This window comes from Meles meles, chromosome 10 (genome assembly GCF_922984935.1).
Source record: "Meles meles chromosome 10, mMelMel3.1 paternal haplotype, whole genome shotgun sequence".
Lineage (NCBI taxonomy): Eukaryota > Metazoa > Chordata > Mammalia > Carnivora > Mustelidae > Meles > Meles meles.
In genome coordinates, this window is record NC_060075.1 from 18,459,054 (window position 1) to 18,485,742 (window position 26,689).

Sequence of the window (26,689 nt, forward strand, 5' to 3'; positions counted from 1 at the left end):
CACTTTCATGACATCTAAACTGTTTTGTTATTCTTAATGGACCAAATCCCCCTTCTGGTAATGTTCTGGAAATTCTATTTTTGTGGTAATTTAAAAAATCATACAGCATGTTCTTTATATTTGGTTTATGTAGGAGTTAAGACCACTTCAAACATGCTTTTCTTTCTCAGTCTGATGGCTATTTAATATTGTGTCATTCACTGGTTGAAATAAAAGTAGGTTAATCTGCAAAAATACATGAACACCCAAAAAGGATTGGATTGTATCTTTGAGAAATGATTTTTTTTTCAAAGTCAGACATCAAAGGCTGCATATTGCAGAAAGTTTATTTTGAGAAGCTTCAGTCAAAACAGTTTGGAAACTATGAAATGAGTCATTTTTTCTTAAAGAAATGTAACTTTGTCTATTCCCACTGCATTTCTGGTCTGGTAGGAGACATCTTTATTCCACAGGATTTTAAAAGCATGTTTAAGATTCCATAGGTTTAGTATTACATCACTAATGGTTTCTAATGAGATCCAGGCAATAGCAAAAAGAGAGGAAAAGAACAGCACAAAAGCTGAATTCTACAACACCAAGTACCATGTAAAATGTGGGAAAGTCTCCACGCTTTATCTATATGGCTGAAGCCATCTGGATAAAAATGAGTAAATTCACATTCTATCAACCAGATGTGGATGACATGATACTCAGTGTTTGACTGTTTGGTATCAGTCATCTAAGGGGATGAATTTTTTTGCTTTTCAGGCAGATATTTGCTGCCCTGTGGTTATTATGGTCAAAAAGAATCAGTGAAACATGCAAATATCTAGATATTGGATTTGCTCTACTAAGGGGTTAACGCCTCAGCTACTTGCTTGCTTTTGTTCTCATAAACAACTTTTCAATAATGATTATACAAATTTTACTTTTGAGATGATTTCTCTGTGTATATATAGGAGGAGAATACGAAAAATAAATATTCCCTAAGCTTTCAGCAACTCTGGCATTTTAAGGAAGGTCAGTGAGGGAACAGGTGGGGTGGACAGGTTGCCCCAGAGGAGAGGGATTATTCCAGGGGAGATCAATTTATTTGGTGAGTGATAATGGATAAATGGGATAAAAGGAGACTTTTTAGAATTTTTGCTTACGGGCTCCAAAGTTGGTAGCTTTCCAACTTATGGATGGGTGTGATTATAACCACTAACACTGGTTTAGAACTTTACAGTGTCAAAATTTCTTTCACCTTCATGATCACTTTTGAACTTTAAATACCTGGGTAAAGTTTTTTTATAGACCTACCCACCAATTTCATCTCAAGACAACTCAACAATTATTGACTTGGGTACGGAGCTACTGTAAGTAAAGTATTGTACTGGTTAGTTAATCACTGGAGGGAAGGCAAAGAAAGGTAAATTTAGATACAGTCTTTGCTTTCAAAAGAATATACAGTGTGATCAGGGAGACAGACACAACTAATTATATCACAAAATACAAAGCTGAGTATGAATAATGCAATAAAAACATACCTACTTCTCTCCAAATGAAGTAGAACAATTTGTTTTAGGATTGGAGAGGAAGTTTGAAAAGGAGATGTTTTAGGAGTTTGAAATACTTTTATGCAAGTAAGTATTAATGTCATAAAATACTTGTAGTGGGTATTAGCATTCATTCATATAACAATTACTGAACATCTATAGCATTTCAGGAGTATGTTAGACAAGTTAGTATCTTTCTTAAAAATTTTGTAACATTGGGGCGCCTGGGTGGCTCAGTGGGTTAAGCCACTGCCTTTGGCTCAGGTCATGATCTCAGGGTCCTGGGATCGAGTCCCGCATCAGGCTCTCTGCTCAGCGGCGTGCCTGCTTCCCTCTCTCTCTGCCTGCCTCTCTGTCTACTTGTGATCTCTCTCTGTCAAATAAATAAATAAAATCTTTAAAAAAAATTTGTAGCATTAAAGTCTCTTATGAAAATCTATATTATGACATACAACTGAAGAATAAAACCTCAGTCAGTCCCCTAAATGTCTTGCTTATAGCATGCTGGGTAGTGACTTTGACAAGTGAACTGATCAAATTTATGCCTTCTTCAGACACTATTCTAGAAAATCTAGAAAGTCTCCCTTCATCTTGTTTACTCATTATCACTCACCAAATAAGTTAATTGTCAGTGCAAAGGTAGGTGATATAACATATGCCCACATATCTGGCAAACCTCATTCTGGGCCCAGACACTGGCATAGTAAAAGATAGCTATTGGCATCTCATCAAACAGAAAATTCTAAAAATGAACATTTCTGATTTCTTTTCAGTATATAACTTCAACAAGCAATCCTGTGGCCAAAATTATAGAGTTGCCCAAGAATTGGCACTGTTTTGAATAAGAATTTGGTGAAAAGCCACAAAGCTGTCAGTTGTTTTGTGATTTTAGTCTCAACAGTTTTATTAATGGCTTAGAACTTTTCCCTATAATATGTGTCTGGCCAAGGAGAGCTCCTGTGCCACAGCCTCCCCATTTTTATAAGAATTAATTGCTAGGGACGCCTGGGTGGCTCAGTCGTTAGGCGCCTGCCTTCAGCTCGGGTCATAATCCCAGGGTCCTGGGATCAAGCCCCACATCGAGCCCCGCATCGAGCCCCACATCGGGCTCCCTGCTCAATGGGAAGCCTACTTCTCCCTCTCCCACTCCCCCTGCTTGTGTTCCCTCTCTCACTGTCTCTCTCTCTGTCAAATAAAATCTTAAAAAAAAAAATTAATTGCTAAATCTTTTTTTTTTTTTCATTTATTTTCAGTGTTCCAAAATTCATTGTTTATGCACCATACCCAATTGCTAAATCTTTGAAGGAAACAAGGAAATGGTAGACAGATGGATAGACAGACAGGGTTTGTAACTTTTGTTGTTTGAACCATATGTATCATCTTTAGACATCATCTGGCTCTCTAGTATAAAACAGAGGAAACCTGTACACTTACAGTTTTTTCTTACGGCTCTTCTCCTCTCTATTTTAAAATCATTATTATTCTTTACATTGTTAAAGTATATAGCATTTACACTTTGTAATTATAATGTTAACAGTTGCCTAGCCTTAGTTTTGTATTTAAATTGATTAAAGTATAATCTAAGATTAATAGAAAACAACTACATTCTAGTCACTAAGGGCAAGAAAATAGTTTGCATTGCTTTTCTCCTCCCCTTCCCTCTACTGGTCATTGTGGTTTCATGTTATCATTTAAAATTTTCTAAGGAATGTATCCCATTGTCCACATGTTACATGATTAGTCTTTTTTATAGAGCTTTAAAAATAACAAAATGCTAATATATATTTTAAAAGCACAAAATTCTTACGTGCTTTCTTCTACCCTACTTCCCAGGAAAAAATATTTACCCAATATTGCAGAATAACATACAGGTTTTTTTTTAATTGGGCAATTAGGACATCTAGTGTCTACAGAGAATCTCATTTTAAATTATAGTAATTACTAAGGGTGCAAGATAGACCTTCAAGTTATCTACTGATAATGTGTTCAAATAAGCTTTCTTCCAGTAGCAGCGGTTTTTCTCCCAGAACTATAATCTTTCTCCTAATATTTTTATATTCCATAATGATATCTTGCTAAGAGAACCCAAAATTTAGACTTTTAAGTGTCTTTCATCAGTCTTTAGGCCCAGAAGCATTTATCTGGAAAACTAAATGTGTTTTACCCACTTTTACCTATGCCAGATTTCTCTTAGATTTCACTGCTGCCATTTTCAACTACAGAACCTAGTATTTTCCTATAGAAACCAAAAGACTTGGGAGTAAAATAGTTCAAAGGGCAGTTCTTTCTTTTTTTTTTTTTTTTAAGATTTTATTTATTTATTAGTCAGAGAGAGAATGAGAGAGAGCACAAGCAGGAGGAATGGCAGGCAGAGGGAGAAGCAGGTTCCCTCCTGACCAAGGAGTCTGATGCAGGACACGGTATCAGGTTCCTGGGATCATGACCTGAGCCAAAGGCAAATGCTTAACCAGCTGAGCCACCCAGGGATCCCTCAAAAGGCAGTTCTATTCATAGCTTTCAGATACTGTCTATCTACACAGTACCAAGACCATCAGATGAATCACAGTAGATAGACCACCCTCAGCAGTATGGGCTGAAATTATCTTTAGAATATGTCTTAGAAGTCTCTGGTTACCATACGCATATACTAGAACTAAAAAGTCCCTCTTAGATCCAAATTCCCATGTATATCAATCTGAAATGAGTAGAAGGTGGGGAAAAAGCATATTAACAAAATTTCAGGACCACGTCTGATTTTCACTGGATTCATTATTTCAGTTTCTGTCCTCCTTTAGGGTGTGAGTTTATAGGCCAGAATGTATTTTCATGACTTTCGGAATCCCTTCTTTAAAACCACGTTGTTTTATGTGCAGTCATCACAGGGTACCACAGTGATCTTTACAATGGCTTCTTAGTTGCTGACTGAATATTCAAAAACTTGGTAGAGATGATCTGAACACCACTGGATCTGGTTAAGGTTGTGACGGTATTTAAATGCTTTTATGAAGCAATCTGTAGTATCCCAAACATTAAGGGTGTGGATATCATGTTGGCCTCATGACATCAACTAAACACAACACATGCATAGAAAGTACTTAGTATGTGCTCGACACAGTGCTTTCCCAAAGGATAAAATTAATAAACATGAGAGACACTGTCCCAGTCCTATTAAGTTTCCAGTGTAGTAGAAACATAAAAATTAAATAGCACCACACAGTGTGATAATTTTGCTCTAGAGAAAGTACCAGGCATTGTGAGGACACAGAGAGAAAGGTAATTAGCCAAACTTGGGTCCATTGTGCTTTCCTGGGGAAGTGGTATCTGCACTGAGACTTCCAGTAGTAGCTGACTGGGAGGGGTGGAATGGAGAGTAGAGTCCTTCTAAATTTCCCAGAGAATGTCAGTCAAACGTGTTCTCTATCTAGGCCTTTGGTTCTTTCTCTCGGGCCTCACCTAGGGTTACTACTCCACCAGGTTAGATTCCTCGTCCTCAGTCCCTCTTGCTTTGTGCAAAATCAGAAGAGCTCACAGAGAAGAGGAGAAGAAATTGGTTTGGGATTTTGGATCTGGATTTACTGTCTTTCCTTTTAAAGAAAGGCCCTCTTCAGGGTGGCCTGTTTGGATTTTCCTTGGTGACTGAATATGATTGAAATCTCTACCACATAACCCTGGCACCCAGTCTCCTGTTTTATCCTCCTTAAGTTTTCCTTACGAAACCCAAAAAGGCTGGCATGTGGACTACTTCCACAAGTTGGCTTCTTGGTTTTAATCTTGGAGTATCTCATGGATACCAACTTCACCTTGGGTCTACTTGCCTCTTGGAGCATGGCTGCCATCTGACCTCTTTCTGTGGTGACCCACAGAAGCCTTGGCACAGTGGTGGGCCACTGAGTCACATTTTCAAGAGTAGAGTGATACTTGTTAATATTTACTGAAAAGAGAAACAGGACCCATTAAATTCAATCTAAAAATAATTTTTGCTCTGAAAAGAGACAATCTAATTACCTTGCTCTTCTCACCATGAAAAATTGGGTTCATGTGGGTTAGGAGACACAGAATCTTCCTTTGAAGTAGACCATACATTCCAAAATATCTCTGGCAGGCTGGGGTCTGCTTCTGATTAGATAACTGACATTAACATCCCTCTAATAAACAGTAAACCCTTCAAAACCAGAGAAGGATATGAATAAAATGCATCTCAGTTTTAAGGAGAAGGCCTCTGCAATAGTTATCAGTGAGAAATTTACTTTTCCATTTATCAACCACCATTAAACCCTAAAAAGCAAAAAGTACACTGAATGAAATTCTAGTGAAACTTCAAATCAGTCTTTAATCTATTCTAGATAATATCAGTATCTAGATAGTATTGGGTGAGTATTTCCACGTTTATGGTTCCATCCTCATCCCTCAAAACCAAATTCATTTCAAATAAAATACAAATCTTGAGAAGTAAAAGAATGTGTTCTTCTCAGAATATTTTGGTCTTTGTTCTCAGGATAGTGTAAGTACACTGTGAGCAACAGCAAAACAAAACAATTCAACTCTGCCTGTGTGTGTGTGTGTGTGTGTGTGTGTGTGTGTGTGTGCTGCCTCTACAAGGAATGTGATCTAAGCATATGCAACTCAAAAACCAGTTAACCAAGAAACAAGGGTAAACACCTGTGGCTTCATTACAGATGAGGTTATAGCTAAATGGGTTGAAGTTTACTGGGAGGAAAACTATTGTTTGGAAATTTCAATCATGCTGCCACATACCTGTGACTTTGCAGGCAACTCCTAGATGGGGAAATAAAAAACAATGTCTTTTATCTTGAAAGGCCCCTCAAATAATGGAATGAGTAAGAGAATTCCTGTTTCACTTAGCTTTCCAAATACTTTGTGCCAGCTGATTTCTGCCCTCCCATAGAGATTTACCATTCAGCTTTTGTAAACCTCATAAAATGAAACAATAACTTTGTTCTGTCCATAGCAGGTAGAGCTTTATGAAGATAATCTTTTAGAAGAAATGTAATTTTAGAAAAGAGATCAGCTCTTTTCTAAACAAGTTTCCTTTTGCTAAGTTTAAGTGAATTTAAGTGAGTTTGTTTTGGAAAAGTGCGGAATACCCAGTATATAAGAGTCAGATACTTGTCTGTAAAACAAACAGGTTCTAGAGGAAGGCTCTGGTTGTTCTGAATCATTTTTTGTCTTAAAAAGTTCTTCCTACCTGAATAAATTCTGTGGATTGTACCAATCTCAATTTCCTGGGTTTTGATACCATATCACAGCTATGTACAATGTTATCACGGGGGGAAACTGGGTGAGGTGTTCTAGGACTCTCTGGACAACTTCGTGCTGATCTATAATTATTTCAAAATAAAAACTTAAAAAATGAAAAAAAAATAAAAGAAATGTCAATGGTCAAAAAGAGCAAATAAAGAAAAAAGTCCTTTCTAACCAATCCAAGAAGGTATGTATCTATCTGTCAAATAAATAAAATCTTTAAAAAAAAAAAAAAAAAAAAAAAAGAATGTAAGTGTTTGTTAAACAAAAACTTTTCTCACAGTCTTCTTTGACATATAAAAGCCCACCAGCAAGCTTGTCTACCTTGTACTCCTCCAGAGGCACACTCTCGACAATTTTAACCCTATGGAAGAAGACTACAGACAAAACTGAATATTGCTTAGAGCACTGGCTGTTATACACAGTGAATCATGGAACACTACATCAAAAACCAATGATGTACTATATGGTGACTAACACAACATAATAAAAAAATTATTAAATTATAAAGAATTTTATATTATTTTATATTATAATAATAAAATAATATTATATTATAATAATAACACAATATAATAAAAGATTTAAAATTATAAAATAGAAATAAAAATAAAACTTAAGGAATCATAATTTTTAGCAAATGCAAATGGCACTTTATTGCTTTGGTTATAATTACTAACGTTTTCTAAAACAAATAACTCAATTCAATGAATCCTATCTTTACCCCTCTAACATGCTTTTTTTTTTTTTTTTAAAGATTTTATTTATTTGACAGACAGAGATCACAAGTAGGCAGAGAGGCAAGCAGAGAGAGAGAGGGGGAAGCAAGCAGGCTTCCCACTGAGCAGAGAGCCCAATGTGGGGCTTGATCCCAGGACCCTGAGATCATGACCTGAGCCGAAGGCAGAGGCTTAAGCCACTGAGCCCCCCAGGCGCTCCCCTCTAACATGCTCTTGACAAAACAAAAGGTAAATGACTATAAAGTGAGGAAAAAAACAGATACCATCAAAGAAATTCTAGGAAAGTTAAGTTCAGTATTCTCAATAGAACCTCAGCTGCTGAAGCCATGAGACTGTCAATGAAATGCAACTAGCACCAGAACCACTGGAAAGGTCTTCTCTAGTACTTGGCTGAAGACGTTGATCATACGGCTGTAGAGTTCACTTCAAAGGGCCCTTACTCTCTAAATTTTACCCATTCATTTGGAGACTCCAAAAATCCTCTGGCCAGTTCAGCCAAAGCAGAAACATGAGCACAAATTTTCCAAACTAATTGATATTATACAAAACAGCCAACTATTAACTAAATCGGCGGAACAGAAAGAGGCTGTTGAGGAATGGTTTTGTTTCTGAGAATATACACATGACCTAAGAATGACATCATAAGCTCTTTCAAATATTCTGGAGTAGCTTTTAAATTGCAAACTAAATAGAGTTAGTCAAGTTCCCACCTTCTCCAACATGTGAAGTTTAGTAAGTGGAAAATGCAAAAACTACAGTAATTTCCTTCAATAAATTGTTGTAAATTGATGAACTGTGAGACTGAAGGTCATGGTAGGTCCCTGCATTCCTCAGTCTTACTTATATATGGTGTTAAGAATACATCAGCTAGTTTGAAATATCACACATACAGCCAGAGACAAACTCCAATTTGATGTAAAATTTGGTTTTATTTTAATCAATTTTTGTGCATACAAACTCTTGCATTTTCCCAGGAAAATTTAACATTTGGGCTGAAGAATGACTGCCACTGGAAATAAATTATCTAACTGAAATAAATTAGCAAACATTTAGCTAAGTTGAGAGGAAACAGAACCACACTGAGCAAAACTAATCCTCTGGATCTAGTCAGGAGGATAGATGAATCCACAACTGAAAAAGCCTGGTTGACACAACTGTCAATTAAAAGAAAGATTCTTAAGTAATTGATATTTTTACAAAAGTAATATATTTCAAGCAGAAGACAGACTTTTAAAAAATTAATAGACTGTTTTTTGGAGGAAGGATTTTTTTCATGTTTTATTTGATAATAAGTACTTTTGAGGATATTATATATTTATAAATTGTGGGAAGTATTCTGTCTCTACTTTCATTCTTTCTATGCATTTGGTTCAAACACTGCATTTTTTCAGTTCAACTAATTCACTAGATTTGCTCAATTTAGTCAAAAACCCTAGATCCTCCTAGCTTCTAGAAGCTAAAGTACAACTCTGGACTGGGGTCACATAGACCTAACATTCCCTCAGTCTTATAAACCATAAGAAATAGTATAGGGCACCTCTCTAAAACAATTAGAATATAATATTGATGACTCAGCAGGAGCTGGTGAAATATAGCAGCTTATTCAAGGAACATGATGGTGATCACGAACCTAAGATAATGTCAAATGCCCAATAAGAGAGTCTTCAGGTAGGTGAATAACATTATAATGCATTAGGTCTGTATCTCTAAAACTATAATTAGTAAATATTCACAAAGCAAGAATGATGTGCACCAAAATCTGAAAGAGAGCTCTTCTTTTCTAGAAACAGTGATGGGGAACTTCTTGGGGAGGCCCCACTAGTACTGGGAGAAAAGAGGCAGCAGTTTTGCCTGGTGAGGCTGGACCAGCCATAGAGATAACATATGGTGTCATAATATATGTTCCTTTCTCACTCCTCCTTGTACTCTCTTACACACATGGAAGCAAAGAGTTCTCAGACAACATGTACAGTTGAAATCCAACTGTAACTATGTGTATCCCACTTAATACATAGAGGCCAGAAAGAGTTGAAGCCAAGAGGGTGAGGAATTAATGGTATCCCTTATCTGGACATGATGTTGACACAGTTACCTACTGGACAAAAAACCTGATCAAAAGTACTGCAGCTGGTCCATGCTCCTGACACTTGTCTTGACTCATTCCTAGCAGTGGGAGAAGAAATGAAAAGCCAGATCAAGGTAAAACTTGAATGAAAGTCAGGGTCCAGGCATTAAATGGGTCAAAATCCAGAAAATGAGCACACACAGTTAGAGATCCATGAATTCAAGGCTTGAAGGGAACCTAGATGTCATATGATCAGCTCCCTGTTTTACAGATGAAGAAATACAAATTCAAATTGCATAAAGCAGGGTGACTCACTAGCTCAGTCATCCAGCTATCCAAGGACACATGGTAGCGGTGTCAAAAAGACCAGTACTCAGGATTTTTCATTCTTTGTCTAGTGTTTCTACCAGGAGTCAACAAACAGGGAAACGAAAGTCACAGAGAGACTGTTAAAAAAAAAATCTCAAGACCCCAAACCTGCTGCCTTACCTCAAAGGAGTATGATTTCATCCTGTTCTCTGACCTTCTGAGTATAGCAAACATTTATGGACTAATCACACTTTCTCATCCTCTTGTATGACTATCTGGATAAGAGATTCTGCTTGACTCTTCTGGCGTTCAATTCAATGGTCTTTCCATTTAAGGTACAATGTAAAAAGACAGTGGTGGTTTTTGTAAGATACAAAGATTTCATTGACTGCAGGGACAGGAAATGAGAAAATCAGGAACTATGGCTACTCCATCTTCCCCGGACACACACTGCTTGTCATCTGAGAGCCTTTTTTCTTTTCTTGAGATCAAGTTTTGGCTTATGCATCTCACATATGTCCTCATATGTTGTTCAACTCTACTTCACAAACTCTCAGCTCCCGTGGCCACCAGTGCCTACCAACTCCTGCTCTGTCTTAGTTCAACTTCTCAAGAGACAGAACCTGCTGGGCTCAACTTTTCCATGTTTGGGCAGAGAGCTCTTTACACAAGCCATGTCCCAGGCCCTGGTCAGCCAAATGAGTTGGTCGACTTTGGATTAAGCATCTACCCACAGTTCCATTAACTTTGGCCAAAGGATTGAGATTGTACAACCCACTCCTCGCTCAGAATGTGGGAGGAATCAGGCAATGGGAGATTAAATATTTGGCTTGCATGGACTCTCAGGACGTTTAAACTCTTGCCTGTCTGACTGTTGGCATACACTATATAGCCCAACTGCTTGGTGCCTCTTGCTGAGGGGTCAGGGCCAAGAACCAGGTCAGATGTGGTCATCTCAGGATGGCTGGTAAATGACTGTCATTTGTTTGGTCTAAGGCCAGAATATTAAACTTCAATTAACAGCTAATCCTGAACAAAGAGCTCTCTTTGTGGAGATGGAGGAGGTGTTTCCTTGCTCCTCTTTGCCATTTTTCATCTCTCATTTCTCTCTAAAAATATCACCTACTACCCCTCCTTATTACAGTCACTTACTGATCCCTGCATTACTCCCCTTCATTTCTAGAAGATTTTAGCTCCTGGTTGTAACTCTTTTCAGTACAATGTCTGCCTTAATTCTCAGTAATTTCAAATATTCATATATGTGATCCTTCTAATATCCTGGCCTCTTAGCTGCTTGCACTCCTCTCCTGATCTTGTCATCCGACATACCTCAGCCACCCACCTCCTTCCCCAGATGACATCCCATGATTCATCACTCTAAACACTACAGGCAGGCAGCTGAACCCAGCTGGAGGAAAACTCACAGCTAAGCCAACTGGCTTACTTAAAAACTCATTATCACTAATGTCAAGTGGGTCCTTAGTGCTACCTGGCAATTCTATGTTTTCCAAGTCCAAACATCCCCTCTTCCCTTAAAACCCCTCAACCCTCCTCTTTTCCTCCTAAGCTTAGCTGATAAACTTGCTTCCTATTTCACCGAGAAAACGAAGGCAATTAGATGAAAATTTCACAGGCTCCCACCACCATATTTTCCAATCTATCTATACCTGACTCCAGACTGCCTATCTTCTTGCAACGATGCCTTATTTATCCATGCTCCCACCTGAAGCCAATGCTTCCCCACATGTCCTTGCTCCATCCTCTCTCAACTAACTAACCAAGGGCATCATTTTAGCAATTGTCACTTCTGCATCATCAGTTTCTCTCTCTGCATTGGATTACTCCCGTCATTACACAAGTGTGCCTAGATATACCTCATCTTAAATCAAGAAAAGGGGATCTTCCTTCACATGCACCCACATACCTCTCCAGCAACTATTTCAATCCTCTGCTTCTTTTTCAACAAATATTCTTAAAAGAATTATCACTCCTTCCTGTTTCTACCTTTTTTCCTCCCAACTTCTCCCGAACCCAAGCCAATCAGGCTTGACTCTTTTCAAGATCATCAATAGTTCTACATTGTCAAGTCCAGTGACCAATTCTCAGCCACTGTCTTATTTAACCTGTTAGCATTTGACACGTTGATCACTTCCCTCCTTTTAGACGTACTTTCTTTACTTGGCTTCTAGCACATCACACCCTCCTGGTTCTCTTCCTACTCCCACTGGCCATTTTCCTTGGTCTCCTCTGCTGGTTGTTTGTGCTCACTCTGATCTTTAGATGTTGGAGGACCCCAGATATTTTCCTGGGACTGTGTTCCTCCATCTAACTCACTGCCTTGATCTCATCTTGCCTCTTGGCACTAACAATCATACAAATGCTAACGACTCTCAAGTATTTATCTTCACCTACAAAAACTCTCTCCTCAACCCCAGATTTGTATATCCAACGTCTGTTTAACAATTCCAATCAGATGCATAATTTTCATGTCAAATTTAAAATGTTCAAAACCAAACTACTGATTTCCACCTCACAACTCCTCTTTCTACTTTTTTCTTGGTAATGGAAACTCTATTCTTTCAGGTTCTTAGACCAAAAAAACTTGAGCTCATTTTTTACTACTCTTTCCAGTGCTAAGTTGATAAATGTATAATAGCAGACAGCTCTGAAGAGTGTGCAGTAGGGGAAGGCTCAGATTCTCTGTGTAAATACTACCATCATTATCCATTTGTAGCTACAAATGTCACATCATTGGATACTGGGTTGGGAGGAGATGTGTAGTGGCACATCATTATGTAGCATTTTTACCATATAGATGCAAAAGATGTAAATAACTTTAGGAACATGTGTGATTGCAAAAAATGTAGTAAAATAATTAAGAAGTAATGAATTTTTAGTATTTATTTATTTAGTATAATATTATTTAGTATTTATTATTTTTTCATTTGTTTTTTTAGATTCCACACATAAATGAAATCATGTGGTATTTGTCTGACTTATTTCACTTAGCACTATTCCCTTTAGGTTCATCCATGTTGTTGTTACAAATGGCAAGCTCTCATTCTTTTTTATGGCTGAGTGATATGCCATTATATGTATATATATATGTATATATAGAGAGACACACATATATAAAACATATAAATATACATATATCTTCTTTATTCATTCGTCTATCCATGGATACTTGGGTTGCTTTCATATCTTGGCTATTGTAAATAATACAGCAGTAAACATAAGCAGATACATTTGCATGTATCTTTTCAAATTAGTGTTTTCATTTTCTTTAGATAGATATCCAGTGGTAGAATTAGGGGATCAAATGGTATGCCTAGCTTCAGTTTTCAGAGGAACAAGGATTCCCTTTTTCCCACATCCTCACCAACACTTTTTATTTCTTATCTTCTTGATACTAGCCATTCTGACTTGTGTGAAGTGATATCTCATTGTAGTTTTGATTTGCATTTCTATGCTAATTACTGATGATGAGCATCATTTCATGTGTCTGCTGGTCAACTGTATGTCTTGTAATTTTTAGTATTTTTACCTTTGTTTTAATGTAACTCACTTAACTAGAACTTTATATTATTTCTAATACAGCTTGTATTTAACAACTAGCTCACAAAATTCCTAAAAACTTAATTGTAGGTTCTTGAGGGCCCCAATGAACAGCACACTACTGCCTCTTTATCTTCAACTCTCCAATTCATTAGCAAATCCTGATGCCCTATATTCAAAATACATATCTAAAATTTGCTTGCTTTTCGCGATCTCCATCACTGCCACCCAAGTTCAAACCACTATAATCTTTCAAGATATATCAGCAACCCTATGATCCCCTCTGCCTTCCCCTGCCACTCTGTTCTCAACACAGGAGCCAGATGTAAATTCGAAATCAGTTCACATCATTCTTTTCTTTAAAAACTGAAGTATAGTTGACACACAATGTTAACTCAGTTTCAAGTGTACAACATAGGGATTCAACTCACATGATTCTTTTGATCACAAGTTTCCAACTGTTTCCTGATTCATAGAGAATAAAACCCAAAGTCCAACAAATGGCCTAGGAGGCACTACCTAAAGAATGAAAAAAAGGGGCAGGGGGAGAAAGAAGAAGAGAAATGGAAGAGAAGTGGAAGAAAGGAAGAAAGAAAAAAATGAAAATGATATGGACAGGTGCGAAGATACACAATCAACTGAATCCCAGTTTTGCATTCTGCTTTTTCAGTCATTCTGTAGGGTCTAGCCTTGGGAGAAGTAGCTAGAAGAATTAGGGACTTCATTTTTCTTCTTTCTTTATAGAAAATAAAGCAACTTTCCACCATTCCAAGCTAGGTTGCTAAAGAGGTCATCATAAGAAGCTGGAAAGTAATGGTGGCATGTTGCATACCAAGAACAGTGTCCTATGACATTCCCAGTAACAATCTGGCTTCAAAAAAATGGCTAATTGCAAATATTTGATAAGTGCTTAAAAGTTTTCCCCAAAGCTCCAAACCCTAGGGGAAGATAGAGTGTTCCCAGGCCAGACTAAAACCTTTTAACCTTAAGTCCTTTAAACATAAATATGTTGCCAAGATGCTGAGTGGATATTTAAATCATCCACTTCCTGTTTCAGTGCTATCTCTCTGTTTTGGAAAGGGACCAAAAATGTTTCATTCCTTTTGGCACTGCTTTCTTCATTTAAAAAGGATTTATACTTCAGGGGTTTTGACTCTAGAAAAAAAAAAAACAACAAACAAGCACATATTTTGGATGTCAGAATCCGAATGCTTTGACCCTTTCAAACAAAAACGCACTACTCTGTAGCCAGCAGGGTGAGAGAACTAGATCAGGGAAACAACATGTCCGAAAGGGCTTCTAAAGTGACAAGTAGAGAGGGAAAATTGGCCTACCTACAATAACTTGTTTAGGAAATATTAAAAATAGCCCATCTAAGAAGTTGGTTTTTACTAGATCACTTGTAAATAGTATTGTTTAAAGGTTAAATTTAAGATAATCTAAGTATTTCCATCATGCTCAAGCTATCAGTCAATTAAACTTCAAATGTGATGAAAAACATCTCATGGGTAGTTTTATGAGGTTTTCATTAAAATAAACAGGAGTAAATAGAAGGTTCCAAGTGATGTCTCTTAAAGAGTCTTCTTTGAAGGTTCTCAAACAGGATGAGGATTGGTGAGGACTGAGCAGGGATCATTTCAGAGTGTCCTGAATAGTAATCCATACTATCAGCCTGTGTAGTTTGAAAAAACTCTCCAGGCATTCTGATTATACTTGGCAATGCTTCTCCCCAGTTAAGATTCCCCAGGGAGGCAGAATAATATTAGACATATTAATACAGTGTCAGTGAACATTTCTGTTTCTTCAATTAATTAAATTCAACTCAGCATTTGTTAACCCTCTATTTTGTGCTTAGAGTTGTGCTTGGCAGTAGGACTGAGGCCAGGATATACAAACAACAGTGAAAATTGTTCCTGCCTGACGGTGAAACAGAGAGAAGAGAGTAGTAAACCATACTGGTCAGATATCATACACAAAGTTTTAAGCTACAGGAAACCAGGAGGAGAACGATTCATTTTGACTAGGGCAAGAAGGAGGTAGCATGACTTGAACCTTGAATTATGGATTGACTTTCAGTCAATAGAGAATGAATAAAAACACTCAAGACCGAGGAAACAGCCTTCTTAGCAGACAGCTCACGTTGATAGACATGTTCTTAGGCAAATTACACAACCTGGGTGGTCAGTCATTCCTGCAAGGCCCAGGAGCTGCCAGGAGGCTTGCCCACGCACACCTAGCCACAGTGCTGTCAGCTACAAGGGGATGGCGAAGAATTTTCAGACTAAGAATGCAAAGGCTGAGAATGGAATGAAGGCCTGAACGGATCTCACAAGGTAAACTTGGTGTTTTGTTTAACTGCTAACCATTGAATGAATTGGTACACATTTGGGTGCAGGAAAAGAGAAGGCCTTCTGCCACCACAAGGGGGAGCACTAATGAAGAAGTCAATGGTTTGAGCCTCTCAATGGCCAGTTCAATGGCCTGGGACTAGTGGTTCACCTCATGAAGCCATCTCATACAGCACAATCTTGTCCTAGGAAACTATTGGAAAAACAACACGTACATAGTGAATAGTGAATTCATAGAATATATTCTTGTAAACAAATCATGGTATAATTATAACCAACTAGAGAGGGGGATTAGATCCCTCAATAGGAATAATCTGGCAGTTCAAAGGTGAGTCAAAAACTGAGAAAATTTAGAAAACACTGATTAAGACAGCTGAGAGTAACCCACTGGAAGATTTGTCATCTCCAACCATTTGATTTATTTCATACGGGTAAGATTTAAGTCTATTTATTAAAAATGCAGGATTAGGCCAATTGGGTTGATTAGACAGCAATTGGCAACTAGTCATAATATATTCACTTTTAGTTAGCATTTATGATCCTTAAGTTTATGCTACTTCTGAGAATAATATTCATCAATTTAAATACTTTTTATAAAAATTCTGTATCTACTAAATGTTTTTGTGACCTTACTATATCTGTAAGCCATCCAAGATTCCTTTTCAAAGTTTATAGTCTTTGGTTTTCTAAATATTGTCAAAAGATGGGGGAAAAAACCCTTAAACTCAAGGGTGTTCTTGTGGAATTTGGCTCCCATGTCCTATTTCTGTCTGTATAGCTTAATTTTTTTCTAGCAATGAAAATATGTTCTCATCACCTCTACAATACAAAGCAAAATGTTGGCTCACAGTCTTTTGTGATTGTGAGTAAGCTGTCAAGACATTAATAATTTAGTGGCTCCAAACTTGATTTGAGAGAATTTTAATCTTATTTTCTTTGTTTTCCAATGTCACTACTCTAAACCTTTCTTTTCATGTTGGAAAATAAAAAATGACAGGCATGGCTAAAACTGACAGTCAAAATATAGACAACTGTACCCTGCTGAATGTACATTCTGTTCTAGATGAAATGGTGTTCTGCTGGGAAAGACATGAGCTGAAAGTAACGTACATCAGCTTTGTAAAAAATTTGTGACTACAAGAGGAAGGAACTGGTATTTATTGAGCCTTTTCAGGCTCTGTGGTTAGTAACATATTATTTCATTTAGTTTTTATAACTCCTACCCATGCCATTTTACAGATGAGGAAATGGAAGCAAAGAAGGGTTCGAACTTTTACCTAAGTCTTAGAGCTCATACAGAACTCTTGCCTTTTGTACTATACCAGGTTCTCTTTTGTCTGTCAATCTAATCTATCAGCCTCAGCTGCCTGGAATACTGTGTTGAAAAAAATTCTGAAGCCATGAGAAAGAATGCTATATTTAATGAACAATGCCACTCCAGGACCAGAGCAAGGGTGGCAGCAGGTATATAATTTGCAGTATATAGTTTTTGTTCCTTACAGTATACATGAAACTTCACTGGCAATTTTAGCTTGAAAGTGGGGAGCTGGGAGGAATATAAAATCTTCCTGGATTCTAGCCTTAAGATTATTCTCTTAGTAAATACAGATTTTCTATGCATTATTCTTTCCCCCTGGTTATACAATTTTCTTGCCATTATTTTATTTTCATCCTAACATCTTAACTACTCTTTTTATTCCTTGGGAGTGAATCCCTCATTATCTATATTCAAAGAGTTAGCTCAACATTATAATCAATCTTATATTGTGGGAAATTTATTTTTAAATATATTCGTGTAGACAGTGTAATCTAAAATGTATAAATTAATCTGTAGCCTAAGAACTGTGTCAGTACATGAAGGACTCCAGGTTAAGAGTACATACCCCAAAAGCAGAAGACCGGTATTGAAACACCCCTATCTAAATTCATACCTAGAGTTCTGTAAGTTAACACAAAGCATGGAGAAATAATTATTTACTTGGCAAATGAGTAGATGTTCAATATATGTGACTGGGTTGACTAGAAAGGTTTGTGTAGGCCTCTCCATCTTGTGTGAACAGGGAATAAGAATCTGGCAAGCCCTGCATCCAGAGGAGTGCCATAAATCCAGAATTCTATTGGCCCACGCCCATTTAATCAAAGATTTGAGCCTGGCTACAAGAGAAGCTGATTCTGCCATCAGAATACTGTACATTTACCAGGGGGTGAACACTTTGCATAAGGTGCTTGTCAAAGCAACTAAAAGGATGTAAGAAAGAGCATCCCCAAACTCTTTCCCCAAGTATACAGAACAGGTTTTGTAATTGTTTTTGTGTCTGCTAATAAATGTTTGCACATGTGAAGAGTTCAGTCTCTGAGATTTGCTTCGATTGTAACATACCACGTGGTATTAGGGTTATCTGGGAGGAAGCGGTGCCTACACCTAACAGTTGAAGACTATTGATATTCACCATAAAGACCCAGACAAATCAGCTTAGATCATTTTATAATAACCCATTATTGTGGGCAGTCCAACAGAGACCTGTTCTTCCTCCCCCTACCCCTTTGCCAGCATTCCCAGGTTATTCACTGGTAAAGAGGGGAAGTTGTTCAAGAGCCACAACCCTACAACTCTAAGCCACTGCACTTGGAAGCAGAGCTTTGAATCAGATATGAGATGAAATTTAAACTTTAAAATAAACCTTTATGTTCCTCAAGTTTAGGAGCTGGACAGAGATGTAATTAAGGGATTCCTGTTCTCAGTGATCAAAGGAAGTTTGATAAAGAGCAGTTAGAGGTACTGATAGGTAAAAACAAAATCATTTTGTCTTTATACCCTCAACAAACTGAGACTCCTCAATAAACCAGCCGTGCTATCATGAAAAGAATTGTGTATGGTTGGGCTAATGCTGTAGATATATACAGTCTGAGGTCTCTGGGTCTCATATTTCTCACAACTCTCAAAGAGCAGGATTTTCATTTCTCTCATTGTAGGAAAATCATTCCTATTTAAGAGGTTGAGCATGGAAACACAGAACTAGGAACCACTGGTCATTTACTCTTCCACTCATCTTTTACATACTTTTTGTAAAATACTTGTATTTGTATTTTTAAATTTTATATTTATATTTATATTATATTATATTTTATATATATTATATTTAAATTATATTATAAATATATTTATATTTATATTTAAATTTATATTTGTATTTGTAAAATACTTTTACACTCATCACGAGTGTTCTCTACTTGCACACAAGCACAGAACACTGCCTTTCGGAGTGTCTTCCTCTCACCATAGCTATCATCTCAGAGACAGGCAACAAATTATATTTGAGATATAGTCAAGGCAAACTATCCACCAGGATAATTTAATTTTCCTCTAATAGTGCAGACTGAATGAAGAAAAAGGTGAAAATTTGAAAGTTAAAAAAAAAAAAAAAGGTAGCAATGGAATAGCTATTGACATATTCCAAAGCATTCAGTTCCATCTATCAGGTTAGAAGCCAGATAGTGGTTTAAAAACAAACAAAAAAACAAAAACTACCAGATAAAAATTTCCCCTTTGGCCAACATCCCAAAGTTACCAATTTATCAAGTGACTTAAACTAATTGGCACATATAGGAAAGTACATACTATAAAAATTCCAATAAGAAAGCTTTTAATGGATAAAACTGATGGCTGAGGATTGCTAACAAATATACAAGCAGGCTTAGGCATTCTAATGTTACAGTGTTAAATCGATGGCTTTAAAACTGCTTTAGATAATTGCCTTAGATTTTTGTTTAACATGGTAAACCAAGCAGATCCAAAAGGTGCTCTTACTTTGCTCCAAAAACATAAATGTTGCAGAAAAAAATTAAAATATTTAGAAATATTTAAATGAGCTTGAAAACAAGAGAGAAACATCCCTTAGTTACAGAGTATCAGAGAAATTCAAAGACAGGGAGGTTAGCCTGAGTTAACATGGCACAAAACTGTAAGCAGGCTCCTACATACGGTCAACAGAACAGGAATAGAACAGGAATAGAAATACTCTACCCATGGTAAGCTACTAATGAGGAAGCAATCTATCAGCAAAGGATAAACTCTGGGCTAAGGCGGGGAAGTTCCTTTTGTGTGAAAGAATGGGATCCAGTCAGATTTTTATTGCCTCTCTCCCATATATGGACTATAAGCCAAGGATCACCAGGATTCTGAGAAAAGAAGGAAAAACAGAGACCAAGGAAAACGAACAGAAAATAGGAACACAGAGGCAAGAAAATATAACAAAATGTAAGTGATAATTGTAAGAAAATAAGAGATAAGGGAAGGAGATAAGAGAGATAAGAGAACTATTGTATTTCTAAAAAAGGATCAGAATGTCACAAAAGGAACATTTAATATCACAATAACAGCAAAAGAACTCTTCGAAATTCAAATTACTGTGGTTTAAAACAATGAATATAAAGCCAAAATTAAGGACATTTCCCACTTATTAGGCTAGATATAGAAAAGTAGAAAATATTTGAGAAAAGAAAATCAGATGATCAGTTTAGAAGATGCAGGAGAGAAAGAGAAAACATGGGAAATGGTGAGAAGGAATTATCACCAAAATGACATAAGAAAACTTCCCATAATACAAAGTATATTTTTCTAGATTGAGCAGGCCAACTAAGTGTTCAAGAGAAGGAATACAGATCCAAATGATATGAGGGCCCATGTCATGAAAATTCGGAATATTGAAAATAAAAAGAAGATCCTAAAGACTTCCAGAGAGGGGGAAAAAATCTGCCAGCATAAAAATATTAAGGAGTCAAAATGGCACCAGACTTGCTAAGATCAACACTGATAACCTAGAAGACAATGCAGGCACACTTTGAGACGTTTTAGGGAAAATTACTTCTAGCCTAAAATTCCATGCCCAGGCAATTAATTGATCAAGTAGAAGGTATATCACTGACACTTAAAAAATTGTGTCTCCTCTGCACGCATGAGCGGGAAGCTCCTAGATGCTCTTCTCCACCAAAACAGAGGAATAAAAAAGGAGAAAGAGTGGGATCTAGGAAGCAGAGGATTCAAATTTCAGCCCACATGGAAAGGAAATTCCATTCAATCCTAGGAAGGAAATTCCTAAGACGACTGAAGTAGATTTAGAATAGCTAGCCATGCAACAAACCTAGAAAATTCCAAGATGTTTCAGGAAGGATATCTTTCAAGAAAAAAATTGACAAACACCTGATGTATTTGACTGTATTGAAAAGGGCTCGACATTCACATAAGTGACAGAAAGCTAAACTAAGCAGGTAAGAGAAATAGAGTAATTATTTAATTATGATGGGAGGAAAGGAAAGGCAGAAGTGTAAGAAATTAAATGTAATCACAGTACACTATGTGGTCAGCTAGAAGCAATATTTACACAGTCATAATAATGTTGGAATAGTGAGAAACATGGTGTTCATTTCTGTAGTTTCTCTTCTGTCTCAAAGATCTATTTGTCTATTCTTATACCAATCCTGAACTGTCTTGATTACAGTGGCTTTATTAATGATAGACCTTATTGTTAACTTTCTACAATTAGAGATAAGGACTTTTATATACTGTTATAAAAGTATACTTTTATACTGTAGGTTATTTACATTTTCAAGTAATATGTTCAATATGTTTTGTAAAATAAATTTTCTTAGCACATAAATATTCTGAAAAGCCAGGGAAAATAGTGTATTTATCATATTTTTAAAAAATTAATAATTAGGCCCATTGCTTTAAATTTGTGGTCTGAAGCTTAAAGAAAAATATATTGAGCAAATTACTTGAAAACATAACATTATTTAAAGTTAAGTTTATCCTATGTCTTGACCTTTCAGACATCCTATCTATCATTAATCATAATAAACACAATGGATTTAGCTCATACAGCAAATCACAAAAAATCCCTCTGACCTATATTTAGAAATTTATATACATTATATTTATGAAAGATCCAGTTTAGAAGAGTTACTTAGAAATGCTGAAAATAAAAGGTTTAAAATTTAGCAAGTTAATAAGTAAAGATAGAAAGAAGATATAGCAATATTAATAGAAGACAAAATGGAATTTAAGGTGAACTGAAAAGAATACTTTATCAGGAAGATTAGAAAATCATGCACTTACATGTATCAAACAACATAGCCTTGAAACATATCACTAATTTTAAGAGCAATAATGACTAACTTTATAAGAAGAAATGGACAGATTCATAATGTTTTCAGGAGACACTAACATAATTTCCTTGGAAATTAATAGACTAAGAAAGTTTTAAAAATTCATAAGAATATAAGGGATTTGAACAATACAATTAAACTAAATCAAAAGAGCTTTAAGTAAAAGAAAAGTGTTGGAAGTGTTCATTTTTGTTTTATTGCATAATTTAGCATAAAAGCACCCAGTCTTTTTAAAAATTCAAGAGTGTGTGATGCTAGTCACACTAATTAACCAGCAACATTTACTCTTACCATCTAGAATTTTTAAAAACTTCTCTTGTGTTTAATTGTCAAAATGATCTGCATTTTACCAAATTAATCTCTTTTCATGGCCTTGACTTTTGGCACCATTTAAACAGGGTATTTGCCTCTTTAGTTTAACGAATTCTACTATTTTTTCATCTTTTCTCTTATATTCTGCTTTTTTCTCAATCTTCTAGTCATTTGCATCCTCCTGGCCCCTACTTTCAGATGTTGAGAGATTTTATAAATATTTATGAACTGTTCCTTGTCTTTCTTGATGAAGAAAAACACACAAACACCATTTCCATCTATTCACCAGCTATTCCCTCTGAGTGCGAACTGGAACCACTTTGCCTGATCGCTGTGACGGTATTTTCTACCAAGTCTTCTATACATAGTTAAAGGTGCATTTTTTCACGTTGTGTCCCAAGCGAAGCAGGTTCTCTTTATATACCAGAAGGCCAATCCAAATGACACATGTTTGCTTTATCAACCTCTATAAAAGTCTAGTGGTAATTTATATTGATTACATAATAAGAAACTCCATCCCTGGTACAACATGTTCTTTCAGCTGCAGAGCCGCACCTGTAGAAATGCTAACTCACATCTGGTTCCATAAATCTGTTCTTTCTGATCCTCTGGAGAGATATTTTTATGTAAACTGTATGGCTGCATGTGGAACAGGAAAGACCAAAGCAGATGGTTAAATCTAGTAACCATTTCCACCCCGAGCCTTGAGCTCTCTTACTCTCGTCCTTGACTTTGATGTCTTCCCAAGAGTTGACCCAACCGTTCAGTTTATGAAAGGTGTCTCTTACCAGTTTTACTTACACTTAGATAATCAACTCAAAGGGCTGATATTGTTGCTTTTAGGAGGTGTTAAGGACTACCTCTGAGCCTAGAATATCAGTTTCACTCACTGATAAATGGATGCCTCCAATTATTTTGGAGATAGCAACATTTCTTCATATATTTTCATCCTTATATTCCACTGTATGAGTTTTATCTGTACACAAAGCAACTTTAAAAACAAACCAACTATAATGAATCAGAAAAATTGGTTACCTTGAAGGCAACTCATTTGTAATTACTATTTGAACCAGATTTAGCTGTCCAAAAAGTGATTTGCCAGTAAAAGCACAACAACAAGAAAGTAACCTTGACTAAAAGGGCAATAATGACTCTCATGAGGGCAAGTTATAAAGCCATGAATCCAAACAATAGAGTTAGAACAGACCATATTTAATTCAACTCCTTCGTTCTAAGAAATCATGTCCCAGAAGGCTGAGTCACCTGCCTGATGTCATCAAGTTGCTCAAAGGCAGAAACTGAATTAAATGGATTCTTTTATATTACATGCTGCTAACTCATATTTCAAAGAAAGTCCAGAAGCTTAGTTCATGGAAGGCTATGATATATTGAGACGATTTCTATAAGGCAAGCCCCTCCATAATTTATATTTTAGTAACATATTTCTCAGAAGCTGTGTGATATTTTTAAGTTGTGAAGGTCTACAGATTTCAAGATTTGGGGGGCACATGGGTCAGGTCTTTTTTTTCCTCCGTTGGTGCCAAAGCTCTTACCAGTAACTGGGGTATGATACAACTGAGGAGCAGAGTTTCAGCTGTTCGACAGTCAGCTAAACCCTGTCATGCTAATACTCTGGTTGAAAACTATAAAATGGCAGCAGTAGGTGCTGCAAGATATTCCCATCTGCTTGGGAAAGCCAGCCTCAGTGACAGCAGCAACAGGGTTCCGGCATCCGTGTGGATCAGGCTGAGGAATCTGCTAACGGTCTCAAGGGAAACAGATCAGAGAACAGAGGGTCCCCAGGTATTTCAGGCGGAAGTCGTCAGGAGATTGCTGGTCAGCACGTGTTGGAGAAAAGAGTTTGCTTATGCAATCTTCACTCAAGGATTACGAGTTCCATCAATATCTCCATAAAGTACATATTAAATTTTTACCTTATTAAACATTATTCTGCTTTAAGGGACTTAAAAAAATAAATAAAGGACATTAGGCAAAGCCTAAGGCGATCCAAATAAAATGTGAAGTTGTGTTAATAATGCCATCGGTACCATTTCATTAGTTGTGACAAATGTGCATAGTAATGTTAACAACAGAGGAACCTGGGTGGGGGTGTAGCAGAACTCTGTAACAGCCTTGCAACTCTTCCGTAAATCCAACAACTATTCTAACATAAAATTTTATTTTAAAAATAATAAAAATATACAATTTGACCCACCCATATGATTGCTTGTGCAAGCTTGGCCCCAAGCACTCTTGCTAGGATCAAATGTGCTTTTCTTCCACTCTTCCTCTTAGTTTCCTGGAGTATTTTTAAACTTTAATACATCTGGCTATTGATATTATAATCACAGACATTACAAAGCATAGCACTTTCACATGCGTTATCTCATGTTTTAGAAATGTAAATGATGATAAAAGACAATTTTAGTGAAGCTGTGAGTGACAGATCCTTTGGTTTCAGATAAAGCTTATAAAAACTTTTCTGGGGATGCCTGGGTGGCTCAGTCAATTAAGCATCTGCCTTCGGCTTAGGTCATGATCCCAGTGTCCTGGCATCAAGTCCCACTTAGGGCTCCTTGCTTAGTGGGGAGTCTGCTTCTCCCTCTCCCATTCCCCCTGCTTGTGTTCCCTCTCTCGCTGTGTCTCTGTCAAATAAATAAATAAATAAATAAATAAAATCTTCACAAAACAACAAAAAAAAAAAACAAAAAACTTTTCCGGGGGTGCCTCTGTGGCTCAGTTGGTTAAGGTCTGTCTTTTGCTCAGGTCATGATCCCAGGGTCCTGGGATCAAGCTCTGCATGGGCTCCCTCCTCAGCAGGGAGCTGTTTCTCCTTCTCCCTCTGCCTGCCACTCCCCCTGCTTGTGCTCTCTGACAAATAAAAACTTAAAAGAAAAAAAAAATTCTGGCTCACCCAACTTCCCACCCCGCCCCTTCAAAACCTTCAGATTGCTTTTCAGAGTCCATAGTCTCTCATGGTTCATCTCCCCCTCCAGCCTGGTGGTGGGTATTAGGGAGGGCACGTATTGCATGGAGCACTGGGTGTGGTGCATAAATAATGAATTCTGGTACACTGAAAAGAAATTTTAAAAATTAAAAAAAAAAAACCTTCGGGCTCCACTAGAGATAAAGCTGCAAGTGGATGGTAATCTGTCCTAATGATCCTCTTCTACCACCACCGTGGGGTTTCAGATGGCCTCAAACAAGGTAACTGTCAATATTGCTTTTAAAGGCTAGGATGGAAAGGAATATGCTTGCTCCAGGTCCTAAAACAAGTAAAGAAGGAAAGGTGGGAACTGGGGAGGAAGCAGCCCCAGAAAGAGATGAAGCTGACCTGCATGGGGTAATTTTTGGAAACCTCAAACTCTAAACTTTGAATCTAGAGTTTCCTGTATGAACTCATAAGATATATGACCTATGCCTTCCAAAAAATCTAATTAGCAAAAGTCTTCATATTTCAAGGAAAAATGAAAGAAAACCATGTCTTAAAGATCTTTTGCCACCTAAAATGCCTTTCCATTAAAGACCTCATTGCTCCCTACCTGGATGTTACAGAGAAGGGAAAAGGCCATTGCCAGTTTATAATTGGGAAGCCTGAGACGCAAGGAGTCTGTTCACAGTCATGCAGGCTATCAGCTGTGGACTTGAGCCAGGAACTGGGGCTGCTTTTCTCTCAGACCACCACCTAGGATCTGAGGCCCCTGCAAAATATAAAAGCCAAAATCCAAAAACTTAGACCTCATTGCAAATACTGTCAGAGAAAAGAACTAGCAAGCTAGAAACTACCCCGAATAGAAAGAGTAACTGCTTTATTTTAACAGTGTATCTGAGAACAGAAATATGGAAAAGCATGAAACTCAAAAAAGAGTCTTCCCCTCCTACACTTCTCATTTCCTCAAACACAGGTGGGTCCGCAGTTCCAGGCTGGCTGATAATCAGTCTGCCCAGTTTTAGGGCATTAGACAGCTCCTCGAGTAGATCATTTCTGTTTCACCATTACTGTAACTGTATACCTACTCTGCAGAATGTGGAGGAAGTATTCTGATTTTTCCTTTTCTTACCATCAATCTTTTTAAGAAGACATATCTAAGCAACAGAGACATGAGGCCACCATGGCTAAAGTATATGGCTGCCAACCACAGCAGAACATTTCCAATGGTATAAAGCTCAATGGGAGAAGAAATAAAAAATAGAAGAAGGAAAAGGAGGAAGAAAGGGAGGAGGAGAAGGGAGGAGAAGAAGAAGAGAGAAGGATGACAGGGGAGAGGATGGGGAAGGTGGTCAGAAGAAAGGAAGGAAGGAGGAAACTTTAACAAAACCCTTATTTCCTTCCATAAAGCAACTCCTTTCGTTGTTTATTCCTTCATTCATTAATTTTTGAAAGAAAGAAAATTATGGTCAAAACCCTAAAAT

General features: G+C 37.0%; 1 protein-coding gene across 7 annotated transcripts in view; it reads right to left on the reverse strand.

Moving 5' to 3' along the window:
- CALD1 (caldesmon 1) overlaps positions 1–26,689 on the reverse strand; it is a 185,150-nt gene that overhangs the window by 143,427 nt on the left and 15,034 nt on the right. The window contains exon 1 of one of the 7 annotated variants that reach the window (XM_046020143.1): positions 25,819–25,954. The exons of the other annotated variants lie outside the window; for them this stretch is intronic. The gene's annotated coding sequence lies outside the window, so the exon portion shown is untranslated. Of the gene's footprint in view, positions 1–25,818; positions 25,955–26,689 lie in introns of those variants that run through there. 7 annotated transcript variants of the gene reach the window in all.